Source organism: Phascolarctos cinereus, unplaced genomic scaffold, assembly GCF_003287225.1.
Source record: "Phascolarctos cinereus isolate Bilbo 61053 unplaced genomic scaffold, phaCin_HiC Scaffold_726;HRSCAF=1367, whole genome shotgun sequence".
Classification (NCBI taxonomy): Eukaryota; Metazoa; Chordata; class Mammalia; order Diprotodontia; family Phascolarctidae; genus Phascolarctos; species Phascolarctos cinereus.
In genome coordinates this window covers 417,413,730-417,431,631 of record NW_027556098.1, presented here as the reverse complement: position 1 = coordinate 417,431,631, position 17,902 = coordinate 417,413,730, and the positions used below count along the sequence as shown (strand labels likewise).

The window sequence follows — 17,902 nt, the reverse complement described above, 5'->3', positions numbered from 1 at the left end:
TTAGGCTTCTGCAGGGTCCTGGAGATGGCGGTTTCCCATGATAGAATGTAAGCTTCATGAGGGCAAAGACTCTGATCTTATGTCTTTGTAGCCCCAGGGTCCAACCAAGTGTCTGGGCCATTGTAGGGGCTTAAAAAGGTTTTATTGAATGATAGTTGACTTTGTGATGAGTTTCAGAAGCTGTAGACCTTGGCTCCATTCTGACCTGGAGAATCAGTCTGGTGTAGTGGACAGGGTACTGAAGTATTAGGAATCAAGAAGACCTAGGTTATAATATCACTTCAGACAATCACTAGCAGTGTGACCAAGGGCAATTCACCAAACTTTTCTGTGTCTTAGTTTCTTCATCTGTAAAATGTAGGAGAAGACCTCTAAGGTCCCTTCCAGCTCTAAATCTATGAATTATGAAGAGTTCAGATTTAAGTCCCAGAGAACGTCTGTTTGAAAGATACCTGCTGTTTTGTATGATATTCTTCTCCCTAAGTTCTCAGGTCCCCAAGAATAAAACTTACCTCTGGGAATGAAGATGAAAGAACTGGATGGTGAGGAAGAAATATTCATTTCAATTGAGTACCTAATGTATGCAGAGCATTGTGGTAAGAACAACAGGTATAAATTCTGGCCCTCGTGGAACTAAGTGTTTAGTATAGAAATATGACAGCTAAAATGCAAAGTACTATAAAATAACTACATTAGAGGGGAGCAAAAAAAAAAGTGCTGTGTGAGGCCTGTGAGTAGAAAGGTCATTATCAGCTTTGGGTGGCAGAAATCAGAGAAGCTTCCATGGAAAAAGTGACAATTAATTTTAACTTTAAATGATAGCTAGAACTCTAACAGAAAAAGAAGAGAAGGAAGGACACTTAGGCATAAGGATGTGTGTGAATAAAGTGTGAATAAAGATGATTTAATCTGTACTTCTGCAGTCTTTTTATTCTTTTAATACATTTTTAGTGATATCTTTGTGTATTTATATCATCATAATTTCCCCAGTATCTCTTCCCCTCCCCTGAAAGCCATCTATCCAATATAGAAATAATATTTTTAAAAAGAGAGAGAGAGAGAAATCAGCATAACTTATAAGCCTATTAGTGGAGTTTCTGGGTCAAAGGGTTTGGACATTTTAAATTACTTTATTTGCATAATTCCACATTGCTTTCCAAAACAGTTTTTAGCAATTCACAGATCTACCAAACAATGCATTTTTCCCATCTCTTGTCATCTTCACCAATCTGCTGAGTATAAGGTGAAATTTGATAGACAGGTTTTTTTCCCCATTCAACTGCTTCCCTTTTTTCCTAGGTGCATTAATTTTGTCTATGCAGAAACTTTTCAGTTTCATGTAATCAAAATTAACTGTTTTATCATTCATAATTATTTCTACCCCTTATTTGGTTAAAAATATATCTTCTACTCATAGCTATGAGAGGTATATGATCTATTTCTCTTCTTTTTTATGATTTTTAATATTAAAGTCATATTGTGGAAAATTATGTAAGATGTTGGTCTAATCCTAATTTCTGCTATACTTGTTTTTCAATTTTCCAAGCAGTGTTTATCAAATAGGGAGTTACTTTCTAAGTATTTTACATTTTTCTACTTTATTAAACATTGGACTATTAAGTTCTATTGTTTCTGATTCTCCCGTGTCTAGTATGTTCCATTGACCTATTGTTATGCTGGGTTTTTTTCTAAACCAATACTAGATAGTTCTGATCACTGTTGCTTTATAACCTAGTTTGAGGTCTGCAAATTCTCCTTCCCCTTTATAACTGCCTCTTTTAATCATTCCCCTTGATATTTTAGATACTTTGGTTTTCTAAATGAATTTTTAAAATAATTTTATCAAGTCCTATGAAGTATCCCTTTGATACTCTGGCACAGCATTCAAAGTATAAATTAACCTTGGTACTATTGTCATTTTTATTATATTGGCATTGCCCAGCCATGAGCATCAAATATCCCTCCAGCTATTTAAGTTCTTTATTTCTTCAAGAACACATTTTAATTGAATCCACAATTTTTATATTATCTCTCTGCATCCTTTTTCCTAAATCACATGTTTTGGTAGATTGACCTCGAGATAATTTGTCCATTTTGTAGTTATTTGAAATGGGATTTCCCTTTCTATTATTTCCTCATGGATTTTTTTTATTATTATTTAGAAATTCAGTAGATTTTTGAGTTATTTTGTAGCCTGCAGCTTGGTCTTGATCAGTATTTGCTGATTCCCTAGGATTTTAAAAGTACGCTGTCATAACGTTAGCATGTATGAATGGTTTTTTCTCCTCTTTATTTATCAGTACAATTCATGATTGACCTTTGCCCTCTACTTGGTCTCTCTCTTTTTTTTAACCATCTGCCTCAAAATCTCCTTCCTGTGTCCATACCTTCCCACTCTTCTGGGTGTCTGTTGCCCCTAAGGAGCTGATTCCCCTTCTCTTGAGGGAGGAGGAACAGTGTCTCTATGTACCAAATTCCTGCAGATCATACCCCTATAAGAGAAAACCGTCAGTGCAGCAGTCTGGTTCACTAAGTGCTCATATATGGTGGCTATGAGCAACACATCTATATACTGAATTGTTCCCAGGTGAAGTATATACAAGTAGTGTAAAGAATAAGGTGATTGAAGTTATGGAGGTGGTAAAAACTTTTCCGATAATACCTCATTGCTTTTTCCACCATTAACTGACCTTTTGAAAAAGACAGCCCTGACCTGGTAGACTGAAGACCTGGCTTCCATACACCTTGGGTTGGGTAGGAATACATCACACTGAATTGGTCATATTGGACCCAGACTTCCTCTGGGATCCAAGTAGACATACAGGAACATGGACCCCAAATAACTGTTGTCAAGGGCAGGGATTCTTAACTCTTTTTGTTTGTTTTATGGATCCCTGTGGCAGTCTAGTGAAGCTCCCCTTCTCAAAAGAGTTTAAATGCATAAAATAGAGATGATTAAAAAGAAAATCAATTATATTGAAATACAGCTATCAAAATATGTTTTTTAAATGGAAAGGACCTATTTGTACAAAAATATTTATGGCATCCCTTTTTCTGATGGCAAAGAATTGGAAATTGAGGGGATGCCCATCAATTGGGGAATGGCTGAACAAGTTGTGGTATATGAATGTAATGGAATACTATTGTGCTATAGGAAATGACGAGCAGGCAGATTTCAGAAAAACCTGGAAAGACTTGTATGGACTGATGCTGAGTAAAGTGAGCAGAAACAGAATGCTGTACGCAGTAACATGATTATTATAAGGATGATCAACTGTGAATGACAGCTATTCTCAGCAATGCAATGATCAAAGACAATTCTGAAGGACCCATGATAAAAAATGCTATCCACCTCCAGACAAAGAACTGATGGAGTCTAAATGTAGATCAAAGCATACTGTTTTTCACTTTTTTTTCATTTTTCCCCCTTTGGGGCTGCGTCTTCTGTCACAACATGACTGTGAATATAGAAATATGTTTTATATGACTGCACAAATATAACCTATATTAATTTTCTTACTGTCTCAGGAAGGGAAAGGTGAGAAAGGGAGAAAATTTGGAACTCAAAAAAATTTTTAATGAATGTTTAAAATTGTCTTTACATGTAAATAGGGGAAAATAAAATATTTAAATATGTATATATGTGTGTATATACATATGTATGCATTCATTCATTTTTAAAGTTCATAGATCTCGAGTTAAGAATCCTTAGTTTTCCAAGGGAAACCCTCAACAGACAGCGCAATTGTAAAAAATGGCCCTTAGTAGAGGTGCAGCAAAAGAATCAATAGTAAGGGATGTTGGTGAGTAAGGAAGTGATCCCCAGTGTGCATTAAGAATGAGGTATCCTCCTCTAGAAGGCAGTTCATAAGCAAAAGCAGAGACCTATTTATGGCTCAGTCTGCAGTAGTATGGACGTAGCCCGGGAGAATGAAAACAAAAATAGACAAACAAGTCAAAGCTGAAAACAACGGGACCTTTTCTTTGCTGGGGTGCACCCAAGGGAGCATCAAGAGGGTGGTAGGGACAAGTTAGAAGGATGTTGGTGGAGCATCTACTTCTCTGCTTGGGTATCAGCTGACATCTCCCAAACAAGCCCAGTTTGATATTCCCATATTGTGGCTGGGATTGACACCTCCAAAGCAGGATGGGAAAAGATAGGGAAGAGACAAAACCAGGTACTTCACCAGGGAGCCTCAGGCACAGCTGTCTGCAGGCTGTGACAAGAGGAGAGAGACCATTATGCTCTGGTGAGAGTGCCTCCAGGATCTGACTGGTTATGCCAAGCTCTTATTGAGACTTCTTGGATCTATGCTTAAGGACCATTCTGGGTCAGAGCAGCTCAAGTGCTTTATAGAGAAGGGAAGGTTACCCACTCAGGTGTGTCCATCTGGTTTGCAGGCAGAAACCTGATAATCAGCTACAAAACTGGACATTTTCAGTGTGCAAGCTGCCAGGAACAGAAGATTTAGCTGCTGGAGCTCTGGAAAAGACAAAAGGCAGGAGGGAAGGGCTACTAGGGCTACTAGACAAGGAGAAGGGGCATGACTAGGGCATATTTTCTCCATTTTCAATGAAGAAAGACTAGCCTAAAAATTTAAAGGCTTTTTCAGATAATAAAGCCTGATAGGTTAAGAAGAAGGGGTTCTCTATTGACAAATGTCATTACAATTAAGACACGATCAAAGAGTTCAATCATAAATACACAAAAAGGACATGAATAAATTCAGGCATCTCTTCCCCCTCTAGCAGGATCTCTAAGAAAATATTACAGAATGGTCCCTGACCCTGGAACCTCACTTATTTTTTTAATGATTCCTGAGTGTTTCTATCTGGCCTCAGCAGGATAATATAGCATTTGGAGATGAAAATGCAACCCAGTAGCCCAGCACAGGAGCTCAAGATGGAGAAGACTTCCACAACCACCATGGCCTTCCCCTTGGTGCTCTGGTAGGTGGAAAGGAAGGACAGCCAGACACTGCAGAACACTAACATACTGAAGGTGATAAACTTGACTTCATTGTAGGTGTCAGGAAGGTTCCTGGCCAGGAAGGCCACAATGAAGCTCCCAAGGGCCAGGAAGCCCTTGAACACAGTAGAAGGCAATGACGGAGCCCTCGTTACACTTAATAATGATGTATCCAGGCTCAGAATTCATGTCTGTGTCTAGAAAGGGGGGAGAAGTTCCCAGCCATATGCAACAAAAAGTCACCTGCATCAGAGAGCAGATGAGAACAATGGAGTTGGACACTCTAGGTCTCACCCAGTTCCTAATCCTGCTTCCTGGTCTTGTCGCTTTAAAGGCCAGAACCACAGTGATAGTTTTGGCCAAAATAGAGGAAACTGCCACAGTAAACACAACTGCAAATATCGTCTGCCGTAGGAGGCATGTTACTGAGGACAGGCAGCCAAGAAAGAGCAACGAGCAGAGGAAACAGAAGCAGAGGGAGATAAGGAGGGCATAGCTGAAATTCCTGTTATTGGCTTTGACTATGGGAGTGTCTTCGTATTTCACAAAGATCCCAATCACCACAGCTGTGAGGAGAGAGAAGAGAAGAGCAGTACAGGCCAGAACAAATCCCAAAGGCTCTTCAGTATTGAGGAAGGTCACTACCTTGGGGAGGCAGCCATCTCTCATTCCATTTGGAAACTTGTCTTCTGGGCATTTCACACAGTTGTCCATATCTACAGCAGACAAAAAAAATCCCAATGTATGATAGTCAGTTTAGAGATTTACCTGGATTTTAAAAATGGTCTCAGTAGCTCAAGTCAGTCTTGCTATCTCCATAGAACTAAAAGGCCCTGTCCTGCTCTAAACCATGTTCTGATTTCCACAGTTTACAACCCCATCGTGTACCACACAAGACCCCCCAGAGAAATAGACAGAGTCCATGAAATGTTGATGCAAGAGTGGTTATCAATTGTGTCAATCAGGGGCAGCTAGGTGGTACAGTGGATACAGCACCGGTCCTGAAGTCAAGAGGACCTGAGTTCAAACCCAGCCTCAGACCAAACATTCAACACTTACTAGCTGTGTGACCCTGGGCAAGTCACTTAACCCCAATTGCCTGGGGAAAAAAAAACTATAAAAAATTGTGTCAGTCAATTGCTTTTCACCCCCTCAAAGTAACTAACAAAGGCACTTAGGCTCAATCTTTATTAGCTTAATCGATCAAACTAAATATCCTTATTCCTTCTCCTATATCATTTTCTCTAGATGCTTATCTGTGCTGGTCCCAGACCTTTGGGTCATCTTTAGCTTACCAGCATCCTTCCTATAATATAGCTGAACTCAATATTCTCACCGGCTCAGGGTCTGTCATTGTTCTGGACACTGTGCTTCTTGTAGGGCAATCTAATTACCATTACCGTTTTGATTAATTGCTATTGAATCTACTAACATTCTCATATCTTAACTGGATAAATTTGTTTACCCATTTTTCTACCATTTTGAATTTAGAGTATTTATTGTTTGAATCCAAGAGTAAGGCCTTACATTTATCCCTATTGAAGTTCATTTTATCAGGTTTTTTATAGAGTTCTATCCTGTCAAAATCTTTGAATCCTGACTGCCATAAAATGTGACATATCCCTACCTATTTGGTGTCATCTGTAAATTTAGCAGGCAAAAAATTATGCTGAATTCTTAACTGGCTTGCAATTTCTTTCCCAAAGATTTACTGGGCACATATTAAGTTTGCCCTCAAAATCATATCTAAAGTACATATAATTCTGGATACCATATTTTAGAAAGGACATTGACAAGTTGGATTGTATCATGAGAAAGGATATCAGGCTTGAGACCATGTCATAAGATAATTGAAAGAACTAAGATTCCATATCTTGGACAAGAAATTTTGTTGACCATGGCAACTGTCTTCAAATAGTTGTAAGGTTGTCATATGGAAGAGACTATAGACCTGGCTTACCTGGCCATGGCAGACAGAACTTGGATAAATAGCTAGAAGATTATAAGATGCTGATTTTGACTTAAGATGAAAAGATTGAAGTCTAAATAATTGGGGCTGTTCAAAAATGAAATGGTCTGCCTGTCAGCATGGTGAGATACATGTTATTGGAGCTCTTCAGAGACTAGGTGATCACTTGTTAGGGATGTTATGAAGGAGACCCATGCTTTGGGTAAGAGTTTCAAAATGAGCTCTAAAGTACTTTCTAATTTGAATTTTAGGATTCTGTGATTATAGTGACACTGTCTTTTGACTTTTAATATTACATTTTATTTATGTATTTATTTTTAGTTTTCAACATTCACTTCCCCAAGATTTTGAGTTCCAAATTTTCTCCCCATCCTTCCCCTCCCCCCATGATGGCCTGCATTCTGATTCCCCCTTCATCCAACCTGTTTTCCCTTCTATTATCTCACCCTTTTTTTATCCCTTTCCCTTTCTCCTTCTGTTTTCCTGTAGGGTAAGATAGATTTCTATACCCCTTTGCCTGTGTATCTTATTTCCCAATTGCAAGTAAAAACAATTTCTAACATTCATTTCTAAAACCGAGTCCCAAATTCTCTCCCCTCCTCATTCCCCATCCACCCTCATTGAGAAGGCAAGCAATTCAACATAGGCTATATATGTGTGGTCATGCAAAACACTTCCATGATAGTCATGTTGTGAAAGACTGTTTCCCTCCATCCTATCCCGGCTCCCATTTATTCTATTCTCTCCTTTGTCCCTGTCCCTCCTCAAAAATGTTTGCTTCTGATTGCCCCCTCCTCCAATATGCCCTCCCTTCTATCATCCCTCCCTCTTTTATGCCCTTACCCCTACTTTCCTGTAGGATAAGATAGATTTCCATACCCAATTAGGTGTGTATGTTACTCCCTCCTTAAGCCATATCTGATAAGAGTAAAGTTCACTCATTCCTTCTCACCTTCTCTCTTCCCCTCCACTGTAAAAGCTTTTTGTTGCCTCTTTTATGTGAGATAATTTACTCCATTCTACCTCTCCCTTTCTCCTTCTCCCAGTACATCTCTCTCATCCCTTAATTGTCTTTTTTTTAGATATCATCCCTTTGTATTCAACTCACCCTGTGCCTTCTGTCTATATATTCCTTCCAACTACTCTAATGAGAAAGGTCTTATGAGTTACAAATATCTTCCCATGTAGGAATGTAAACAGTTTAACCTTATGTCCCTTATGATTTCCCTTTCCTGTTTACTTTCTTATGCTTCTTTTGAGTCTTGTATTTGAAAGTCAAACTTTCAATTCAGCTCTGGTCTTTTCATCAAGAATGCTTGAAAGTCCTCTATTTCACTGAATGTCTATTTTTCCCCTGAAGGATTGTACTTAGTTTTGCTGGGTGGGTGATTCTTGGTTGTAATCCTAGCTCCCTTGACCTCTAGAATATCATATTCCAAGCCCTCAGGTCCATTAATGTAGAAGCTGCTAAATCTTGTGTTATCCTGATTGCATTTCCACAATACTTGAATTGTTTCTTTCTGGCTGCTTGCAATATTTTCTCCTTGATCTGGGAACTCTGGAATTTGGCTATAATATTCCTGGGAGTTTTCCTTTTGGGATCTCTTTCAGGAGGTGATTGGTAGATTCTTTCAATTTCTATTTTATCCTCCGGTTCTAGAATTTCAGGGCAGTTTTCCTTGAAAGATGATGTATAAGCTCTTTTTTTAAAAAAAATCATGGCTTTCAGGTAGTTGAATAATTTTAAAGTTCTCTCCTGGATCTATTTTCCAGGTCAGTTGTTTTTTTTTTCCCCCAATGAGATATTTCACATTGTCTATTTTTTTTTAATTTTTGGTTTTGTTTTATAATTTCTTGATTTCTCATAGAGTCATTAGCTTCCATTTGCTCCATTATAATTTTTAAGGAATTATTTTCCTCAGTGGGCTTTTGGACCCCCTTTTCCATTTGGCCAATTCTGCCTTTGAAGGCAATCTTCTCCTCATTGTCTTTTTGGACCTCTTTTGCCATTTGGGTTAGGCTATTTTTTAAGGTGTTATTTTCTTCAGCATTTTTGAGGTCTCCTTTAGCAAGCTATTGACTTGTTTTTCATGATTTTCTTGCATCACTCATTTCTCTTCCCAATTTTTCCTCTTCTTACTTGATTTTCAAAATCCTTTTTGAGCCCTTTCACAGCCTGAGACCAATTCAAAATTTTCTTGGGAGCTTTGGATGTAGGAGCTTTAATTTTGTTGTGTTCTTCTGGTTGTATGCCTTGATCTTCCTTGTCACCAAAGTAAGATTCTATAGTCTGAGGGTTTTTTCCTCTGTTTGCTTATCTTCCCAGCCAGTCACTTGACTTTTTAACTCTTTAAGGTAGGGCTCTGCTTCCAGGGTAGAGAATGTGCTGTCCCAAGCTTCAGGGATTTTGTGCAGCTGTTTTCAGAGATACTTCTAGGGAACTGTAAGTTTTGAGTTCTTCCAATGTGGCACGATCTAAGGAGAGGTATTTACTCCTCTCCTGGCCTGTGATCTGCTCTGTGAGTGACCATAAGCACCCTTTTCTACCCTGGAAATGAGAAGAGGGTTCCATCTCCACTGCTGCCACAAGCTCTGCTATGCCAGTGCTCTTCCTCACCCCAGGACTAGGTCACAGATCCAAGCAAGGACAAAGCAAGAGAATCCTGCCATAGTGCCAGCAAAGAGATCCCTGCAATCCCCCTCTGATCAGCCACTTAATCCCCCCACCATCTGTGGTCCAAGAGCTTTGCAGCTGTCGCTGCTGCCCCCGGGCTATGCTAAGGCTGGACAGTTTGTGGGTTGAGAAGTATGGAAACTGCCACAGCTACCCGTGATTCAGTCCCCCAAGGCCTGCTCCAGGTTTGCTTCACCCTGGTGTTTGCCAGCAGGAGCAGCCCATGCTGAACTGCACTCCTCTCCCAGCCTGGGGGCGTTAGATCTTTCCCACCAACTGTCCAGGCTGTCTTGGGCTGGAGATTTGTTTCACTTTTTGTGGGTTCTGCTGCTGCAGAGTTTGTTTAGAGTCTTTTTTTTTTTACAAGTATTTGGAGGGGTTTGGGGAGAGAGCTCGAGTGAGTCCCTGCTTTTACTCTGCCATCTTGGCTCCACCCCTCAGAATCAGGCCTGTCTTTTGACTTTCTTTGTATCTTCAGTGCTTAGCAGAGTACCAGTAACATAGTAGGTGCTTAATAAATATTTATTACTGTCTCTGCAAATACACTTGTACATGTTTGAGCTTATCAGTCCCATTTCAACCCAATAATTAAAACTCTGAGATAATTGTGAAGTATATCCTTATCAGTTTGGTAACTTGTTCCATGGGAAAGTTAATATCATGTGAACACATAAAATTTGCTGTGTAATTAAAAAACTACTTCCTCCCAGATGACTGATCAAAACCTTAAATAGAAACAAATATAATACTAACTTCTGAGGGACTCAAGAAGAAAGACTTCATCTAGAGAAAGGTTCACCATGCCCATCCACCGCTCCCTATCTACCATTTTGAATTCCGCCTTCATAACCATGTGGAATTTTCATTAGCTGAAATGCAGGATCTGATCCCTAATTTTTATTGCATTTTTCCCCAATAAAAATGTGCATTTCTAGACTGCATCTGTTTTAGTGCATAAACAGAACTGTAGCCCACATATGTCGTTTTTTCAGGAAAGATTCCAGAAAGGGAACTTATGTTTTCTTATTGTGCCATAAGAAACAGTGAAGAGGATGGGGTCAGGGAAACCAAGGAAGATGGATATGAATTAATGTAGAGTAAAGTAAGCAGAACCAGGAAGACAATTTATACTATAAAAACAGCGTTGTAAAAACAACAGAAAAAGGCAACTTTAAAAGAAAATAACACTGATTAAAGTGATGGCCAAACATGACTCCAGAGGACCAATGATGAAGAACGCCACCCACCTGCTGATGATAAGATACTCAATATAAAGAATGACACGTTTCTGGACAAGATCAACGTGACAAATTGTTTTACTTGGCCATGCATATTTATCATGAGACTTTTCTTTTCCTTTTTCCCCCCATTATGGAAAGGGGAAGGAATGAGGGGAAAATGCATAATAATTTAAAAAGTAAAAATATTCTAATATGAGCAAATATTCAGTTGAAACCAAATCCATTTGATCTGATGATCTTCCATTGCAGTGAGGCATCAGTATCACCTATACTCACTTATAGGATAGTTCTCAATCTGCCATTTGGTTTCTTCTCATATTTATTCTTTTCTTCATGAGTTTTATGATAATCCAAGGATGTCTGAATGTTTTTTTTTAAGTAATTTGAATTGAAAGTTCTTTCTCTCTCATTAATTAACCAGTGGACTCTAAACCTCATCCTAATTCATTGTTGATTAAACAAACTAGTGAAACCTCCTTTCCCAATTTTTTTTCTCTCTCTCTGTATCTGTTTCTTTCCTTCCTACTCTCCCTTCTTCTCTCCTTCTTTTTCCTCTCCCCATCTCCTTCTGTTAAATCCTTTAATTTCCTATGATTAAGTAAATAATGAAATCATGTGGTATACAATGTGTTAAGACAATAAATAAATATGGATAATTATTTCACATTTTAGTTGTGGTGTCACAGTCAAAACCACCTCAAAACCTTACTGCAGTGATAGATGACTTCTGTTCAATTGGGAAAAGAGATTCCTACAAGATGCAATTACTCCCAAGAAAACAAGTGAAGTTTCTCTTCAAAAATCCACTTAGGTGCAGCTAGGTGGCACAGTGGATAGAGCACAGGACCTGGAGTCAGGAGAACCCGAGTTCACATCAGGTCTCAGACACTTACTAGATGTGTGACTCTGGCAAATCACTTCAATTACCTCAAAAAATCCACTTTGGCAAATAAAGGTGAAAATGTCATCATAAAAGAAGATCTCTTCTTCTCCTTTGACCTCTAGCTTCTCTCCAACCATTATAGTAAAAAAAAAAAAGTCTTGACTTACTCCTCATAGAATTTTCTTTATTGTGTTTCTTTAGAATGTAACAGGCAAAATAGTTCAAGAAACAAGTTTCTCTTCACTTTTCTCCATATTTTTTTCTGTCTTCTCCATAAGCTCTTCATGGATTCTCATACATCAAAAGGGAAACTCATAGCACTATCCTTGATGCTACAAGAAGAAACAAAGTGCCCCTACAGTCATCATCAAGGAGAATGTTCCATAATGAAAATGGATCCATCACCATCACCAACTGCTGACTGTAATTGATGGGCCAGGAAGGCCAAGAGCTCTAAATAGCATCACCTCCAGATCACTTGCCCTCTTTCCAACTCAACCCCTTCAGCCATCATGAAAAGGAGCAAACCCTTATTAGAAGGGGCCAGCCAGCCCCATTAACTCATGAACAACTGCCAAGACAGGGTAGGCAAGCCAGCCTAGTTGAAGCAGCAAGGCATCCTGTGGGAGAACAAGAGGTGGCATGTGCCACCTCTACTACCTAGACCACCATTTCTCTTCATATCTGAATGGAAACAGCCCATAACCCCGAGTTCAAGAGCTCTGGGAATACCAGCTGTATTCAGGCTGCATCTCTGTCTCAGTGCATAGACAGGATTGTAGCCCATATGTGTAGGATTTGTTTTTCAGGAAAAGAAAAACTTTTGTTTGCTTATTTTGCATTAAGAAACAACAAAATGAATGATATCCGGTAAGCCAGGGAAGACAGGTATGAGTTGTTGAAGAATAAGTAGAACCCCTCTCCATGCCAACCACATGCCCTGCTTCTAGCTCAGAAACAGAAGCCATAACCCAGGGAATCAGTCCTTGTGGAGCTGAGACCTGGAAATTTCTCCTATGGGTACTCAGCTATATTTTTTGAAGGTTTAGGTAAGTTCTTTGCACTCCTAGTGCAAAGATGGCAGAATGAGAAAGGAACCCTTTAGAACCCTCCCAAATTCCTTTCCAAACAACTAGAAAACTGCCTCAGAATTGATCGAGGAGCAGGGAGGCAGCTTACCAGCTGGCAGGAAAGCTCTGTCTCGCTGGAGTAGGAGGTGAGCAAGGTCCAAGAGCAGCAACAGCAGGGGCCTACAGCAAGGCTCCAAGCCTGGGGCAATCCACCATTGAGGCCAACCTTCCTGCAAGCCAGCAGCCCCCTAGGAAAGTGAGCAGTCTGTGCAGTGCAGCAAGGATCCACCCCAGGGACCCCACCCCCAGCACAAGCCACCAGGTAGGCTTTGATTCTCTTGCAAACCAGCAGTGAAGCCCCACTGGCCAAGATTGAGACCCCTGCCCCTGGGGCCTACCAGCAGGAAGACCCAGCAGCACAGCCCCACCTCTGGAGCAGGTCTGCAGATAAACCCCACATCCAGGGAAAGCCAAAAGGTCCCACCCACCAGTACAAGCCAGAAGGGAAGACTACCCTTCAGAGAAAGCTAGAAGCTAAGCTTTGGCAGCATCCACATTAAAGAGCCACAGGGCTTGGAATACGCTATACTGGAAGGCAAAGGAGTTCAGATTACAACCAAGAATCACCTACCAAGCAAAAGTGAATATAATCTTTTAGGGGGAAATATAGATATTTAATTAAATAGAGGACCTTCAAACATTTCTAATTAAAAGATTAGATGTGAATAAAAAATTGACCTCCAAAAATAAGTGTCAAGGAAACATAAAAAGGTAAAAAAGAAAACAAGAGAAAACATAAGAAATTCAATAATATTAAATTATTTGTATTTCAATATGGCAAGATAATATTTGTAATTCTTAACAATTTTATTACTATAAGAGTAATTAGAAGGAATATATGTAGAAAGAGGGTGTGGATAAAAGGTGACTTTCATAGAATAATAACCCCTCCCAAAAAAAAGGGGCGACAAAGAAAATTTCAGTGGAAGAAGGGGGGAGGTTGAAGGGGATATATTATCCCACATGAAAGAGGCATGAAAAAGTTACTATAATGGAAGGAAAGATGGGGGAGTAGGCAAAGCTTAAGCCTTATTCTCATCAAAACTGGCTCAAAGAGGGAAGAAAATACAGACTCAGTTGGATACAGAAATCTATCTTACCCTATAAGGAAGTGAAAAGGGATGGGGATAATAGGAAGGGCAAGGAAGACTAATAAAAGGGAGGGTATATTGGGGAAGGTGGTGATCAGAAGTAAAACACTTGTGAGAAGGGGTTGGGGCAAGAGAGAGGGGGGATAAACAAGTGAGAAATAGCATAAAGGGAAATAATAGTTATCATAACTAAATGTGAATGGGATGAACTCACCCACAAAATGGGAGCAGATAGCAGAATGGATTAAAAACCAGAATCTTACAATATGTTCTTTACAATAAAGACATTTGAAGCAGAGAGATACACACAGGGTAAAGGAAAAGGCTGGAGCAGAATATATTATGCTTCAGCTGAAGCAAAGAAAGCAGAGGAAGCAACCATGATCTCAGACAAAGCAAAAGCAAAAATAGATCAGATTAAAAGAGATAAAGAAGAAAACTATGTCTCCAATTGATAAATGGTCAAAGGATATGAACAGGCAGTTTTCAGATGAAGAATTTAAAGCTACCTATAATCATATAAAAAAATGCTCTAAATCACAATTGATTAGAGAAATGCAAATCAAAACAACTCTGAGCTACCACATCACACCTATCAGATTGGCCAACATGACAAAACAGGAAAATGATAAATGTTGAAGATGTGGGAAAATTGGAACATTAATGCATTGTTGGTGGAGTTATGAAATGACCCAACCATTCTAAAGGGCAATTTGGAACTATGTACAAAGTATAAAACTGCATACCCTTTGACCAGCAATGCCACTTCTAGGTCTATATCCCAAAGAGACCATAAAAATGGGGAAAAGACCGACACACACAAAAATATAGTAGCTCTTTTGTGGTGGCCAAGAATTGGAAATTGAGGGGATGCCGATTAATTGGGGAATGGCTGAACAAGTCAGTCCCAAAAGAGTAATGATGAAGCATACTATCCACCTCCAGAGAAAGAACTAATATCCACCTCCAGAGAAAGAACTAATATTGATCGAATACAGATTGGAGCAGGCTATTTTTCCACTTTCTTTCATTTTTCTTTCTTTTATTTTATATAGTGGGATTTGAATAACTAATATGGAAATGTTTTACATAATTGCACATATATAACCTATATCTGATCACTTACCATCTCAGGGGGGAGGGAAGAAGAGGGAGGAATAGAATTTGGAACTCAAAACCTAAAATAAAAATGTTAAAAAAAATAAAAAGAAAGTAAGCTTTTGTTTCCAAAGTCCTTGGAACTGTCAAATGTTCAACATCAAAAATAGATATGGTACCACCCACGGAAAAAAATTTTTAAAGATTCATTAGCATCTGTTTTGCCATTGTACTCTAAGGATCACGAAGCCTTTCCATCTGACTTGCAGTTGTATTAGCAACAAAAGTTCCAAGAAGCCATTGGTGAACTAGAAAAACTTTTTATTAATGACCTAGCAAGACTGGGTATCCCATGTGTGGGCATACCTTAGAGAAGGGGAGCAGAGCTTTTTATTCCTATTTATTCCTAGGCCTGAATCACAGTTCCCTTTCCTGTTTCCCCATTAGGGTAATGTAGGGTTTACAGCCTATCCAGAGCTTCTAACATGAGTCTCTGCCCTTAATTACATCTCCTAATCCCCACATTTCCTCATCAATAGCCTACAGCTGTCAATACCCCAGCAACTACTCATCACCCTGATGAGGGATATGCAGAAGCAACATTCCCAACCACATTTCCTACAATCCCCCCTTTTCCTTTTACTCACTCTGTTGTGCCTGCATCTTAATTCATTAAGTCATAAGAAGATTCTAATTTTGTGGGTAACATTTCATCAAGGGGTTTTGGAACTTATAAAAATATGGGAGAAGGGAGAAATTGATTGACATACTGACAAACCCAAAAGGAAAAACAATAGTCCATTTAAGGCATCTCATGCAGATGTCCAGTTGGTATTCTGGACATCATCTGGTGAAGTTTTCTGGTCTAAGTGGTACTCAAGCAGTGTCCAGCAGACTGTCTTGTAGAGATCCTCTTTCTTATCTACTCTCCTACAAGATTGATCTTAACACAATTTTAAAGTACATTGCCTTTATGTCTCTATTGGCTAATTGTCATGTTTAAGAATTATTCATTCATATTCTCCATCAAGAGGATGAGATTCTACTAATTAATAACAGAATAAAACAATTCCAACTTCTGGTCATGTACAAATAAATAACCTTTAATTAAAATGGGTGCTGGCTTTAAGGCATTTACAAGATAGTTAATGTTAACAGAATGGCTTGTGGTCTAATTGTAACAAACTGAAACAGGTAAGATATTAACTAAATAACAGAACAATATCCTGGCTTCACAAGCCCTTGGCCTAATTATCCCCATACCATTATGAGGAATTGAAAGCTAAAAGTCTAGGCCAAATAACTCAATCTTATATTTGCATCTTACTATAAATAACCTCAGAAGTTCCCGCAACAATCTCTTACAAAACTTGTGAAATTTGATATAACTAAAGTAAGAAAACAATGCTTTTCTAACTTCATGTCAATCCGAGGCAGAAGTTATATAATGGCTAACTGCATTGAGCCAGGCTTGAAGTCTGTCTGGTGTCATAATGGGGAAACTGAGTCAGGAGAATCCTACCTCAGCACATGCAGAATAGTTGTTCTCCCAACCTTCCCGTGAAAACACCCTTTGCAGTTCATAGATGCAGCTCATAGACCCTCCCACAGGGTTGCTAGCATTATGGGTCAGTAGCTCAATCAGTTCCTTGATAACCATTCCTGGAGTCAGACTCAGAATAATAGTTCATTAACAGTCCCTAAGATCTTGGATAGCAAATTCCCATCATCAGGATTTCAGGTGTGACTACAGTTTCACATTAGTTAGGGAACATCTCTAAAGTGAGCCCCAAGTAGTTTACAGGCATTCCTATGCATGTTCTAGTTAAGTTGCTACTCTAATAGATTTGCATCTCCATTTGTCAAGCTTATTTATCCTTCTCTAACCATACTTAATCTGAAGGAATAAGACACTTTCAGGGATCAAATAGTATACGTGTGAGAAGTTCAAACACTAATTCTAACCCTTGCTAGGCTGTGGAATGAATTCAGATCAAAACAGCAAGATCTTCCCCACTTACAACCCATTACAGTAATTGCTTTAGTATTAGTACCTCCAATGCTTCTCCCATTGAGCTGCTGACTGACTGTTACTCAGAAAACATCCATTAAGACCAGTTCAAGGATACAACAAACCTAAGAAATTTAAACTCAAAACTCTTGCAAATGGAAATTCAGTAGGTCTTCCAAAAATCACACAAAAGATTCTACAAAACATTTCTTCATAAAAGTATTTCTCTTTCTTCAAAAGAGCTTACAATTTATCCTGTTACTATAACAAACTAAATTAATTAAAAGGAGATTTTACATGGTCCTTTCTTTGTACAATTACCAAGTTTCCTTTCACAAAAATGCTTTTATAAATACTTGATTTAAGCAATAACTTCAAATAGCTTAGTTAACCAAATGATTTTAGCTGAAACTTCCCTTTAAATATAGACTTTGAAATGTATAACACATGGTCAGATAGAATGACCTAACAGCTTTTTTTTTAGGACAATTGAGGTTAAGTGACTTGCCCAGGGTCATACAGCTAGTAAGTGTCAAGTGTTTGGTCTGGGGCCAGATTTCAACTCGGTCCTCCTGACTCCAGGGCCGGTACTCTATCCATTGCCACACCTAACTGCCCCCTAACAGCTTCTTAATGATGTAGAAGACATACAATATTCTAAGGGTTAAGAGAATATTAATGTTTTTAAATCCCAGCTTACTTGGTTAAAATCCTTCCTTAACCTGTCAAATCTGGTAATGATAAACATTTAAAAAGCATTTTTTAATCTAATACTTTTGCCCCTTTAAAAGGGAATATTCTCCACAAATTCATATAGAAAGACACATGGTGACAAT

The 17,902-nt window shown here is 38.8% G+C and overlaps 1 pseudogene; it reads right to left on the bottom strand.

Moving 5' to 3' along the window:
* Positions 1–4,800: 4,800 nt before the first annotated feature.
* LOC110219889 (vomeronasal type-2 receptor 26-like) overlaps positions 4,801–17,902 on the bottom strand; it is a 32,266-nt pseudogene continuing 19,164 nt past the window's right edge.